Below are 14307 nucleotides of genomic sequence, written 5' to 3' on the forward strand. Positions count from 1 at the left end.
TCGACTACATTGTTTTTATTTTGACAAAATACTATAATCTGCGTACCTCGTTTAGTTCACCAAGGAGTCGTACGAAACCAACAAGTTGGATCGTATGACGCTTGAAGAAAGGGAGAAATGGAGCATTTAGTAGTTAGTTTCAAAGTAAGTGATTAACATACAGACTTCAAATTTTTGGGAAATGTCATGCATAACTTGTTCCCCATTCTCTTTAAATATAAAATTGCGGTCGCATCCGGCTTTTGCAGGGCAACGGGGTAGCTTTCGAACTATGTTGTATAACGTCTCCAAAGTATAGTAGAAAACGAGAGTTTAGTCATTTTTATTTAATCCTTTATTGAACACATGCACTTCGGAACCTGTGTTCACATCACCTCATATAAATATAAAATCGGTGGATGATGCAGCTCTTTAAGGACACCGCGAAAAACGCATATAATGGTTTCTCGCGCTCGTTCTCAGTAAGGGCCTCGCTGTAAAGGTTGTATGTGTCCGAGATTTGCCCACATACAGCTAAAGATGTCGCGTGATGTGCACCGTCTTCTGCACAGAGTGTTCCCACTGCCTACTTGTTTGTTTGTTATTAGTCGACACAAGAGACTAGAAGGGCGTTCTTTTGCGCACAGAAATTTTTTTCTTCCTTGAATTTTTGGCCACCGTTACGCACCTCAGTAAAATACAGTGTGTATTTGTTTAGCGCTTTTGCAACGTTATTTCCCCCTGTAAATATTTCAGCTTAACTTTACAGATTCGACGAGAAAGTGAAGGAAGCACTTGTGAAGTTTTGTTACTTGCGACTGCTCAACTTTTGCGAAGTGATACTGCATGTATGTTCTCTTCACTACAACCAAATGCCTTGCTGACTAAAACGCGCTGCTGTGCAGGTCGGTACATGATCTGAGCTTACGATGGCGAAAAATTATAACATGGACATGAAGGACAGGACAGGCGCCGACATAGATGGACAGGTTGGTACCTCTCCTCTCCTGCAGCATGCCCAGGTTATATTTTTGCGCCATTTTTAAGGCAGAATCGCGTGCCTCCATCCAAAATAAAGGTACATATCCAGCTTTCCTGGACACGTACCAACTAGCGCCCCAAGCGGCCCCGGCACGAAGCTAGCACGTTTTCAATGGAACGATCGGGTTTTTCGCGAATAACAAAAGCTGCAGGTCGATTATTGAAAAAGGCAGGTGTCAGACGTGTTCTGGAAGACAATCCACACGCGCCAAATGCAGTGATCACGCTATGGCACGTAAGAATTTTGTTCCCACAGCGGTTAAAGATTTAGCAATGGAAGCCTATGGAAACGACGAAAATTTGTACTCGATTTTCGAAGCAATAACGATGCCTGTAGGGAAACTACGGCGTCTATCGTAATACCCAGTGCAGCGTAGGTAGTGCGGTGACTCAGCTTTCGATTGATGCCTGTCTCGACTCTCCACACATGGCGTAACACTGTTCCCAAAAGCGTTTTTTTGTAACACCGTCGTGAAAATTAACGTGGTATCTATAAAAACATGAGCGTACCGCTTGGCGAACCCTCGGAAGCCGTGGCCGAGTGATAGAATCGCGGGCACCTTTTGTCCCGCGTCACGGCGGCCGCGGTTCGCTTCGCACTATTTTTTTAGCCGGATAGGACCTAGTTTTGTAGTCTCTCACTAGATGGCAGAAACACAAAACCCAAGATTTGCTTTCGGTTCTGGTTTTTCAGCGGCGCAGTTCTTTTTAAAGCTGCATAGGACTTAGTTTTATAATCTCCGACCAGATGGCAGAAACACAAAACTGAAGATTTGCTTTCGGTTCTGGTTTTCCAGTGATGCTCTTGAAATATTATGTTTTCTATTTTTCCGTCCTAAAACGTAGCAGTGTCGTGTTCATTTGTTAAGTCATTGCTTTTATGAAGATTTTATTCATTGCATATCATAACTAGAAGCTTGCGCTGGCTTTGTGTTATGCAAAAAAACTTTCGCACTTTGTAACGTAGAACCTGGGAGAACAAAATGGCTATTCTTATTGCGTTCTTCTGGAAAGTTCGTTTTCTTCGACTTTCGGCTGTCCTTAATGGCACATACTCCAAGCGAATCAGGTCCACCTGGGCCACAATGCCACCCGGTGGCCAGTGCCATTGCTATGCAACATTCGTATGGAACAAAGGGTCTGCTAGGCTGAGTCGCAGCCCGAACATCAATTATTTCTAAAGATTCATCCAAATAAAAAATGCACCAACTAGGAGCAGATGTGCAGCGTCTGCATTAACAGTTACTGTTAATGCGTTCCCTACAGCCAAGTGGTATGAATCCGTAGGTGTAGCCGTAAAAAAAAAAACCATTTGAATAAATGTCCCGTGCTGTGTCTGCCCTGGTCGCTCTACAGAGAAACTAGCTTGGCTAGCCGTCAGCCTTTAGGATCAACATATATCGCTAAAGAATGCTGCGCATTCTTTGGCGTGTACCCCAGCAATTTGGTAGCAAAATCGTGCAAAATCGTGTCTGTAACGCCAAAAAACTTGACGCATTTCCCATATGAGTACATAGGTCTTTATAAAAAGGGTTGGGGTGGCCAACTTGAAATTGGAAGTGGCATCAGCATAAATTTGGGCGTGATACAGGGATGGGCCAAGTTGAATTTGGTAGTGATATTGGAGTGGCCCAACGTAAATTTGGGGTGAAATGGTAATGAGCCAAGCTGAATTTGAGGCTGATATGGGGGTGGCCCAGCCTAAATTTGAGGTGATATAGGGGTGGGTAAGCCTAAGTTTGGGGGAATATGGGGGTTGGGCCACCCTAACCATGGGGGTGATATGGGGTTGGGCGAAGCTGAATCGGGGGTGATATGGGGTTGGGCTAACCTAAATGTAGGAGTGATTTGCGGTGGGCCATTCTTCATTTGAGGTGATAGAGGGGTGGGCTAGGCTAAGTTTGGGGCTGATATGGGGGTGGGGTAACCTGGATTTGGGGATGATATGGGGGTGGGCCAACCTAAATTTGGGGGTGACATATGGGGACGGGCTAACCTAACCATTAGGGTGATGTGCGGTTGGGCCAAGCTGAATTGGGGGGTGATATATGGGTGGACTAACCTTAATTGGTGGGTGATTTGCGGTGGGCCATCTTAAATTTGAAGTGATCGAGGGGTGGGCCAGCGTTAGTTTGGGGCGGATATGGGGGTGGGCCAACCTCGATTTGCAGGTGGTATTGGAGTGGGCCAACGTAAATTTGGTGGTGTTGTAGAGGCGGGCCAATCTGCATTTGGGGGTGATATGGGGTTGGTCCTACCTAAATGTGGGGACAATCTCGGGGTCGGCCACTCTGAATTTGGGGGCGATATGGGGGTGGGCCAACTTAAATTTTGGGGTGCGTCGACGTGAAATTTGGAGAACTATTTATGGAAATTCGTGCGTGGACCAACTTGAAAATTAGGGGTGGCCCAATTGAAATTTGGGATTGGGCCATCTTGAAGTTTAAGGCTGGGGGAAAAGAAAATCGGGCGTGGCCGACTTTAAATTTGAGGGTGTGCCAAACTGAAATTTGGGGGTGGGCCTACTTAATGTTTGAGGTGGGCCAATTGAAATTTGGGGGCCTGTTTATGAATAGTTAGACAACAACAGTGGTATTGCTGCATATTTTTCATCATCGCAAAGTACGCATATTAATAATTGTTACCCAATACCCCTCAAGGTGAGCTACCACTCGAGCCTTCCCAGCCCACTGAGCTAATAATGTCACAGGAGTGCTCTCATCGTGACGACTGCAACGTTCAATGTGGAGCTCCACAAGAACAAATCGCAGACCGAGCTGACCATTTCCACACCAATGTCATTGCTAACAATACTCGCTCGTGCTAGACGCAGCAAAAGCTTACAACGATCATAATTCAACTTTCAATCGCACGCTAGTCGACACGTTCTCAGTGCACAATTTCGTCAATCATCTGGAGAGGAACCTTGCTGGATGTTTTACTGTTATGTTGCTTCGTTTCTCACGAAAACCTTCTCCCGCAAAGAGAATACATTTCTTAGATTGACGAGGCAAGCTAGTATATAACTCATACAAAGCAGATGTATAAAGGGTTATAGTGATTTTTCAAAAGATATGTGTAAGTAAATAAGATTTCAGATGGTATTGTTTCGACCGGGCATGACAACGATTTCTTCCCGCCTGTCACAGGGCTTTGACGGAAGACATAATCATTTTGCTCAAACATGTTGCCCCAATACTACATGTGCTGAATGTACAAAAGTGCGGTACGTGGTCACAGCTTCAAAGCCAGCCTATTTTGTGTACTGTTGTTCATATTGTAGTAATGTGGAGTTTTCCTCTTCAGAAGAGCACAAAAAGAAAAAAAGATATTACAGATAGTAGCTAAGCGCAAAGTACATTGGAAGATCTAAAACCAGCAATTATTTTTAATTTGCGGGTTGGTCTCCGTTCACTTCAACAAATTTTGTTTGTGTGCAACTGCAGCAAAAGCAAAGATACTACCATTTTATTGCCAGGACCTTTATGCCCTCCCCACACACAAGAAGGACACCAAATAATGGCACTATCAGTTTATAAACTGATATTGTTTTGCTAATTTCAGTGTAGCGTGGTGTCTGCGAACAGAGTATTTTCTTAGTATCAGTCCAGTATTAGCATTGAGAAGCAGTTCGGTCTACCATCCCCATGAGGGCATACTAGCCATTGTAGCGCTTTACTCTAGGACAAGTGCTAAAAACTTGGTGTGCTTTGTCTTTTCCGCAGGTCGTCCATCCATTCTGTTATGGTGACCATCAACGTTGTGTCCGTCAGGCCGCCTCCTCATTTTAGCTTCACCATCGCGAGAGTAGACAGAGAAAGGAAGCTTTCTTCACAATCAGCCCCAGCGGGATTCCACCACTCGTAACTGCTGCAATTTGCATTCAGTTGCTGGGCATGCTAACTACATCCTTAGTTTCACAATGGCTAGAGCGCGCAGAAAAGGTAGAGCTTTGGTCGCTATCACTACCACGAACCCATGTCAATGCAGATATAAGTACGTGCAGGGGCTGGGCATGCTAACTTCTACGCTACCACCTGCCGCCGCCACCTCAGATTTTCTATGCATACCTGCTTCTTGTTTTCATCGCAGACGCATGTAGGACAAACGCGGATAAGTAATTGGATTGGATTGGGAAAACGTTTATTGACCCTGCAGTAAAGCGCGAAGGCGCGCTTCGGACGCGGCCTGAGTCGTCATCGTGGCGGGTGCTCTGCGAGGATCCCCGCTCGCCGTTGCCGGCTCGCCAGGCTCCTGCCTAGCCAGCGCCTCGACGACCTGCTGGACGGCCTGGAGTTGTTTTTCTTGGTCGTCGCTCCGCATTGCTTCCTCAAGCTGCGGCGTTATACGTCCTGAGTTAGCTTCGCTTGGATGTTTGGAGCAATCCCATAGCATGTGCTCGAATGTGGCCGTCTCCCTGCAGCACGCTCTGCAATTTGTCATGGGGGTGCGCTTCTGGGTATATCTTATGCAATAGCGCCGGGCTTGGAAGCGTTCTTGTTTGTAGTTGCCTGAACAGCACGGCCTGCGACCTGCTCAGCCCTTTGCAGGGCGGCGGGAGAAGTCTGCGGCCAGCCGAAAGCCTTGTTCAGTTCGTTATAGCTGGTCATCCGGTCTTTGGCGCTGAACTACAGCGGGCAGCCGTTTCCTTGGGCGCGGTCGGTTAGCCCTCGCGCTCGGGCGTGTGCACTTTCGTTGCGATTGGCATGCTTCTCCGACGCTTGTCCTGCGTGCGCCGTAAACCACTTAATTCGAGTCCTCTTGTCGCGGTCTGCCTGTCGGAGCAGGACGCGTGCCGCCGTTGGGGCAATTCTTCCTTCGGCGTAGTTCCTCACCGCCTGTCTGGAGCCGCTGAGGATCATGTGGCATTCTTGGTTTACGATGTCCAGGGCGATGGCTATTTCTTCTGCTTCCTCCACTTGCTTGCTCGATGTGCTGGCGGTCACCCGCACGTTGCCTCTGGAGTCGACCACCGCGATCGCGAAGCCGTTGCGGCCGGCATATTCGGCTGCATCCACGTATCTGGCGCCGGTGTCTTCCGCATGCAGGTCCGTCAGTGCCTTGGCTCTAGCGCGTCTTCTGCCTTCGTTGAATTCCGGGTGCACGTTCCTCGGCAAGGGTCAACCCACACATTTCGTCGTACGTGGTCGGGGACGGGGCATTTTTGTCCCTGCTGTTCGTGATAACCGATGCCTAGACTGCACAGGATCTTTCTGCCGGCCTTTGTTGATGACAGTCTTTGCAACTGAGCGGCTCTTTGCGCTTAGGCGATCTCGTCGAGCGTGTTGTGTATGCCCAGCTGGAGGAGACGTTTCGTGTTGGTAGTTTCGGGTAGACCAAGGGGTGTCTTGTAAGCCCTCCGGATTAGGATGTCTAGCTTGTTCTTTTCGCTTTTCACCCACTTGTGGAAGGTTGCCACGTACACTATGTGGCAGAGTACGAAGGAGTATATAAGTCTGATGCTTTCCTCCTTCATGACTCCCTTCTTGGTGGTAACGCGCTTGAGCAGTCTGGTGGCGTTGGCCGCCTTGCCCATGTTGGAAATGACGGTGTCTCCGTTCCTGCCGAGCGCTTCGATCGTCATGCCCAGGACTCGGATCTTGCTGACCGTCGGTGTTGTGTTACCATACCTGGTTCGGATCTTGATATTTTCGTGTTTCCTTTGCTTCTTGATTCTGTGCGATTTGATCGGTTGGTAAAGCAGGAGCTCTGACTTACTTGGGGAGCTACGCAGTCCCGTACCTTCCAGGCTTTCTTCGATCGTGTCGACGGCCGTTTGTAGTGTGGATTTTATGCGGGCATCACTGCCCTCGTCCACCCACAGCGTAATGTCGTCCGCGTCTATCGTGTGCTGCAGTCCTTCAAGCTAGCATAGTTTTTTGGCAACTTGAATCATAACGCGTGCCCTGGCTCCCTAATGTCTTCTCGTCCGTCTTCAGGTCGCCGGCTCTGAGCTCCGCTGTTCTGCCGGTGAGGAAGTATTTCAAATATTCGTACGACCTCTCACCTAGGTTTAGATGGGATACCTGCGCGAGGATTGCAGAGTGCGTCACTTTGTCGAAGGCACTTTCCAGGTCGAGCCCGAGGACGGCTTTGGTGTCCCTGGTTTCGCCGTCGATGACCTGATGTTTGATAAGTAAAAGATCTCAGTGCCCTCGCACTCTGTGAAGAAAGATGACCAGCAAAGCTTCGTTTGTGGGCCTCTTAATGGCGAACTGCACCTCCGCCGTATGTCGGCCCCGCATTGCGCTATCTTCTGGATCGGCCCACGTATGGGAAGTGCTTAATGCCTGCTTCACCTCCGCCGCGGGTCGGCCTGGCATGGCGTTACATTCGGGATCAGCCCACGTATGGGGAGAAGTGAGCGCTGGCTTCACCTCCGCTACGGGTCAGGCTGGTATTACGCTATGTTCGGGATTTTGCTCTACACGCGGACGCGATAGTGGGGAAGGTAGCCCTTAAGAGGAACCTTTAGCTCGAGATCTGGTGGTCCTATCTAAATACATGTAAAAGGAGAATTCTTTTTTCTCCACAACCACTGCATCAAATTTTACAAGGTTTGTTGCACTTAAAAGAAAAACTTAAAATCTAGTGATTGTTGGTTTAGAATTTTTGATTTAGGTCATCATTTGTTTATTCAAAATTGTCAAAAATCGAACATTTTCAGAAAACGAAACCATCAAGTTTACAACTCTGTCTTTCGGCAACGAAAACTGATATCACAATTCTCTACATTGCATCTAACAGCACATCAAAAGCGGACAAAATTGATATATTACGCATGAATCTAAAAAAGTTTAGTAATGTGGAAATACAGCTTTTCCACAACCCTTGTTCACAACGTAACGACTTCACGTAAGATATAAATCGGCATATTGGATTTGTCCGCTTTGAATTGTCTAAAGAATGCTGTTTAGAGAACCGCGATATCAGTTGATGATGCGGAGTTATTATTTGTAAACGTCGTGCTTCTGTATTTTTCGCACTTTCGAATTTTCGAAAGTCTTTTACCAGAATTCAAGCCCTAAATAGGAATTCCGCTTCCGATAGTCACTAGAATTTACCTTTCTCTCCCGAATCCAGCAAATTTCATTAAAATCGACCCAGGGGTTATCTCAGAAAAGCGTTTCGGCGTTTTACATCTATTTGAATAGGCCGCGTCGGAGTTGGGCCAGAGTTAAAGCTTACTCTGAATGACTTCGGCGTAAAAAAGGAATAAAAGAATAAAAGAAAAAAAAAACGCCTCAGCCGTCAATATCGCCGCCTCAGATTTCGTCATGATGGCACCGCCACCATCGGCACGGCTCCGTGAGCAGCTACCAAGCTGCTCACTTTCGTTATCTTCCTTCCCTCGGCGGCAGCGCATTGTCTTGATGCCAGCGACGCGCTAAATCTGCACCATCATTCCGTCATGCATCGCTTCTGCGACCAAGCAAGCTTTCAGCGGCACACGTTCACTGCCGTATTAACACCAAAACTTTAAAATGCTTGCCTTCGAGAAAGCAGCATGAATAAAAATGGAACGCGACTATGTGGCCATGGGGAACATGTTCACGGGGCCATACTATTGATGACAGCATCACAAAAGGCTAAATGTGGTCAGGTTGACTTTACAGGTTTGGAAGGAATGACTGAAGGGCTAGTTGCTTCATTATCACATAAAGAACAGCGCTTAAAGTTAGCGCAGTGTGTGTGGTTCCTCCTTTGTGTCCCGTCATGAAGTGCTGTTCTTTCTGTGACTTTACAGATGTTCTTTTTCTGCGTGAGTTACGTCTTCCAAGAGGGTTGGAAAATTTTTGTTCGCATGGCTCTTACAGAAGCATGTTTAGTCGAAATTTTTTCGCTTGGCTGCATAATCTCGAGGACGGGCTCCAAACGGCTGATTTTCTTCAGTCACGTAAGAACCATTACTGAAAAGTTAATTAACGTAACTTTGTTAATTACACAAACAACTTCTCAACTTACTCCGCATCTAGAGGTTACCAATCTGAACACTCGAATGATAAAATGATGTTAACATTGTTTGTATCGTTTCAATAGTTTTGTTTAGTGCAGTTAAAAGCAGCCGGCATATTGATGGTGCTGTAGACTTCTTATAAAGTAAGTGTGAAAGCTTGGATAGGTTATCTTGGCACAAATCAACTTCATGAGCTTAAGCACATGGCCCAACCTTGCACGTCTGTCTTTACAACCGATTCTCATACATTATACAAGAAGCACCTCAGCGCTACGGTACATACCACAAGGTGTGCGAGAACATTGTGCGCGCTCCCGATTAGGTTTCTGAGCCTTGGTGGCATCAGGCTGGGTTTACTGGCATCATAAGGAATAAAAACAGCTTCCTGGAGGAAAGCATTGGGTACATTTTCAGTACTTTGTAACATATGGATCAGCACGGATATGTACGTTAGAAGGGAAAGTACTGAAATATTAAGGGGAGGGTTTCGCTGGATGTATATTAGCTGTGTAATGATAAGATCTAAAGAAAAAAATACTGTGATTTTGTGACAATTAATGCTGACATGAAATGTGAGCTCCGACATAGTACCCGTGGTGGAACTTTCCCCTGGACTACAGGGCTACATTGAACCACGATATGATGGTTTGATAAATACCAGTAATTGGAAAGTGGTTCGCTCTTATATTTTCAGTATGTCGGCGCCGCTGTGCAGTGTTGGGGGCCCTTTTTAAACCACAAGCACTATGTTTCAGCAAATATTGAAAGCAACTGTATTCTTTTTCGTATGGGGGGGGGGGGGGGTGAGGGGGCTTTATTTAGCGCCTAACCACAGTTCCAAAGTTATCAGTTAGCTCAAGATGCGCCTGCGTGTGTTTCTAATATCCAGTATGTTGTCACGGATTCAATAGCGAAAGAGCGTTATCTTATCAGATCGCGCGCGTGCAGCGAATACTGGCGCACATTCTCCATCACATTTGACGACCCGAGATTGTGCTGCAATGTACGAGCATTCCAATCTGACGAACCGACGCCTTGGTCCGTAGATCGCAATCAGAGGAAGCACTTTGCGCGCAGCCATCGTTATGTTTGAGTGTTATTTTCTTTTCCAGCGCAAGCTCATCTTATAATTAGTAACATTCGTGACTGACTCTTTTGGAAGTGTTTTGTTCTTGACATTACTACAACGTCAGAGTATAGAGGTGCTCCATCTTCATTGAGTGAATACTGGGAAACGGACTAGGCCTTTCATTACGTCTGCGTTTACACACTTACCGCACCAATTTATTTTTCATAACTTACTTTTCAATTTAGGGGGCTGTAAAGCACAGCAACCTTTTATTAACAGGATGTTTTATTAACACAGAAAATTTAAATGCTTATTACTCGGCTTTCACCTCATGGTAAGGAATTTCAATAAAGATACACTTATGATAATTAAAAGTCTATCCGTTTGACAACGTTTCATCTGAGTTCCCCTTTGCAAGGTGATACAGACTTGCAGATGGTTCGTATCGGGGACCCCCGACATATGTCCAACCGCCAAACAAAGGGTTATTCCGAATGTTTCATTTCACGAAGGCGTGTTACCCTCCTCTCTTTTATTCCCGTTCGAAAACACGCATAAGGCGAAAGTGCTGTGTGAAGAGCGTCGTTAGTCCAAGCCAACGAGCTACCGTAACTCACCTTGCTTATATCGCTGTCATTTAGGCTTAGATAAGAAATATATATATATATTTTAAATCGACCCATCACGAATCCAAGAAGAGCTGCCCGCGACCAGCCCAGCTAGGTTTCTTTTATTTCGTACTTCGTCGTCGCGGTTAATAGTAGCTCACGAAGCAGAGCACTGAGTGTGGACATGTCAGAGAAGCTGTCCTATATACTGTCTCGTCACCCACCGAAAATTGCCCGGCGTGCTACTGGAAATTCCTAGAAAATTGTATATGTGACGCCCAGCCATTTGCAACACAGCAACATTGTTTTGCGATGAGAGTCCAGGTGAGAGAAAGCGTGGTTATGGAGATAAAGACACGCTATTTTCTGCAGTAACTTAGGAATGCATGAATGAATGCCTTCATTTATTGAGAAAAAGGAGGAGCAAGTATCAGTGGAAGCACGTCTCAGCAGATTGGGAAAGAAGCGGGGGACAAAGAGGAAAAGCTGAGGACCGGGTGGCAGGCGAAGTCGCAGCTTAGGGGCGAGAGAATATAAGCAAGAGTTGGCGAAACCAGCTGAATTCCAGTGTAGATGTGTGATGTGCCGAGTAAATAATTGGAGTCACCGCCCAGCATCCGTCCTTTGCGGCAGTATAAGCTCCCGCCGTTCTTGGCAACAAACCTTTACTGAAAACCAATCTTCGCAATTACTTATTCATCAGGCATGCCTAGGCACGTATTCCTTAGTGGCAGGGTCTGTGGATTACAACTACGCTGTTCCGACAAGTTACGACCATAACGTGACGCTTGCGGTTACGGATGCCATACTCGTAACTCTTACTATACTACTACTATACTGCGCGAATACTATAAACATGGGTTTACTGCACAAGTTAGGAAACATGCAGACATTTTAGAACCACGTTTTTCGTCTTACATACGCTCAACGCAAGCACCATTGCAGCATGTTACGATGCGCGTCCCTTCAAGACAGAGACGCGAACGCAAACATAAGAACGCGTTAGACGACAGGGTCTTGGGCATCGTGCCAAACATATCGAAGCCAACAATATGTTAACAATCATGCCGTCGTTTCTATGCAAAGAGGTTATGTATTTAAACTTCTGGAGTGACAGTCCGATCCGCCACCTACTGGAGCGCGTGAAGCCGCCGGGGGCCACATTGTTAGAGGAAAAGGAGCGCGGCCACAGTACGCGTGGCTGCGGTATACGCGCGACGCAACCTGTGCTTGCGGTTCTGCGATGAAAAAATAAAATGAAACCCTTTTAGAAATTATATCAGTCCGCCATTGTGTGTCGCTGTTGTCAAAAATAAAATGTCATGGTGGTGGATGCCTTGTGTTCTGTGTACAATATGTTGCGAGAACTGAAAAACAGTCGTTTCCTGTTTTCTTCATTCAGTAACCTGCCGCGTGCATCGGCACTGTGATGTCCTTACGTCGATACGTGGTGCCGGCCCGTATTGACACAACGACTTGACCTCGAAATATAGTATCCTTATGTCATTTCTTTAAAAAAAAAACACTATTTGTGTAAATGAGCGTTTTTGGTTTAAACCTAGAAAATAAGAAAGAAATATTCAACGGTAGGTCTCATTTTTGTCCGGCATTTCAGTTCTAGCTGAAGAGAGTCGGTGAAAGCAAATTCACAATAAAGCTAAGGCGAACCACAATCTGCACGCAGCCGCAAGCCTACATGCGCTCCAATGAGAATAACCTGCCAAAGTTAAGGTCATGTGTCAGCTGGCTGCTCAAGCAATCCTTACTTTTTTTTTTCATTTCTGCATCCGTGCTGCCTGCGTCTGCGGCAAAAACGGGAAGGGGGAAGGTAGGTAAACAGAAATTGGTGGAGGCAGGTGGTAGCGTAATGGTTAGCGTGCCCGTCTCCCAAATGCAAGATGGTGCATTTGGGAGATGGGCTCGAATCCCTGTGGTTTGTTTGTGAAGACAGCTTTCTGTGCTCTCTGGTGACTGCGAAGCTCAGAATGAGGCGGCATCCTGACGACAACGGTCGCCGTTAACGTAACAGAATAAGCGGGCGTGCAAGGTCACCCCTAAAGCCGAAAGCACATTCAGAGGAAATACACTATGCTCTTGTCGACAAAAAAACAAAAAACAAAAACATGTTGAGCAACGAGCGGTGTTGTTGAGCGAGGCTGTAGACGGATAATGTCACCATAGACAGGACCACGGTCCAATCCCGGTGCTCAGCGAAAATACACATCGACAGCGTGTCAACTAGCGTGTAACTGATACTTCATTAAGGTCGTTGCGTGTTTGTGTTGTGTCTAGCAGGAGCAAGTAGTGTAAGAGATGACACTGGAGAGAAGGCGGTGAGCGAAGTCCGCGAAAACAAATTGAGGATAGCCATATTGAACGTCGATGCCATGTTGAATAAAGCCTGCGACTTCAGTTGCTCAGCCGCCAGAAAGGCTTGAGTGGTAGCATACCGCTGGGCGTATTTGGTAACCACAGCGATAAACACACACTTTGCGGAAGTAAACAGAGGAAACGGACGTAGTGAGTTGACCACCCTTTTCGAACTCTGGCATAGTTTGAAAAATGAATGTGGCGAGGTATGACGCACAAAATAGTATATGTCAACCCTAATGAATCTGCGTGGTCATACTTGCGCGACACGCCATGGTGACCTGCCACCAGGACATCATGAAGTTGCAGCGATGAGAGTTTTCGTTGGGTACTTGAGAATAAAAAGGAGCACATCAGAGACGTCCGAGGGACATTTCTAGGGTACAAGAGCACCATCGCCCTCCCTACCCCCCCCCCCCCAAAAAAAAAATCACGAATATAAGCTTACGAATAGGGACATCATAAGAACGAGCACTGCGGCGCTTGTTGATCTCGTTTAGGATGACGTCAGCATTTCATTCAGCGTTTATTTCTGAGAAAATGAGTTGAAGTTCCGTTTATTTGCATCACAATGGCAGGCGTAATCAGGCAAACATTGACAGCATTTCATTAGAGAGTGCCTGTCTACTCTGTGGATATTATGTATGACAATGACAACAAACACAGAAAGCTTTGCTTACATCGATCCGCACATACATGGGATCCGCATAATTTTTTTACTGTCACTTTAAATGCTTAAGAATGGCGCTCATTAACGCAATATTTCCATTCACAGTGAGCAAAAGCGGTTGTCCTATGCACAGTTGAATTGATTTAGATGGCTTTTATCCCATGGACATTATATCGTTGCCAACTTCCGTAGGATTGGAGTCGTCAAAATGGGATACAGTTGACAGAGAAATCAGGAGGTTGGTGAACGGCAAGAAGGCAGAAGCTTGCACAAGACCTCAGGGATATAAAATGACTTTTTGAGCAACTTGGTCAGGGGGCCACGCAATGGTTTCCGCGTCTATTAAAATCCGCCAAAATAGGAACAGAGGCCGACAAAAATGCGGGCATTTTGGGAAAGTTGAAACCGCTGGAAATTTCAGGACGGCATTAGACTAAATATAAAAGATGACTTAATAATAAGAAACCATAACTTTGACAGGGTGGCCAAATTTTGGCACAGATAAATTGGCTGTTGAAGCAGTTCAGCTGAAACACAATGGTGCGAAATAAGGCGAGAATGTCGGCAAGTGTTGAAAAAAGGTCAAGTAGGTCCTGTGGCCGACGCCAGCGCT

Source organism: Dermacentor variabilis, chromosome 1, assembly GCF_050947875.1.
Source record: "Dermacentor variabilis isolate Ectoservices chromosome 1, ASM5094787v1, whole genome shotgun sequence".
Lineage (NCBI taxonomy): Eukaryota > Metazoa > Arthropoda > Arachnida > Ixodida > Ixodidae > Dermacentor > Dermacentor variabilis.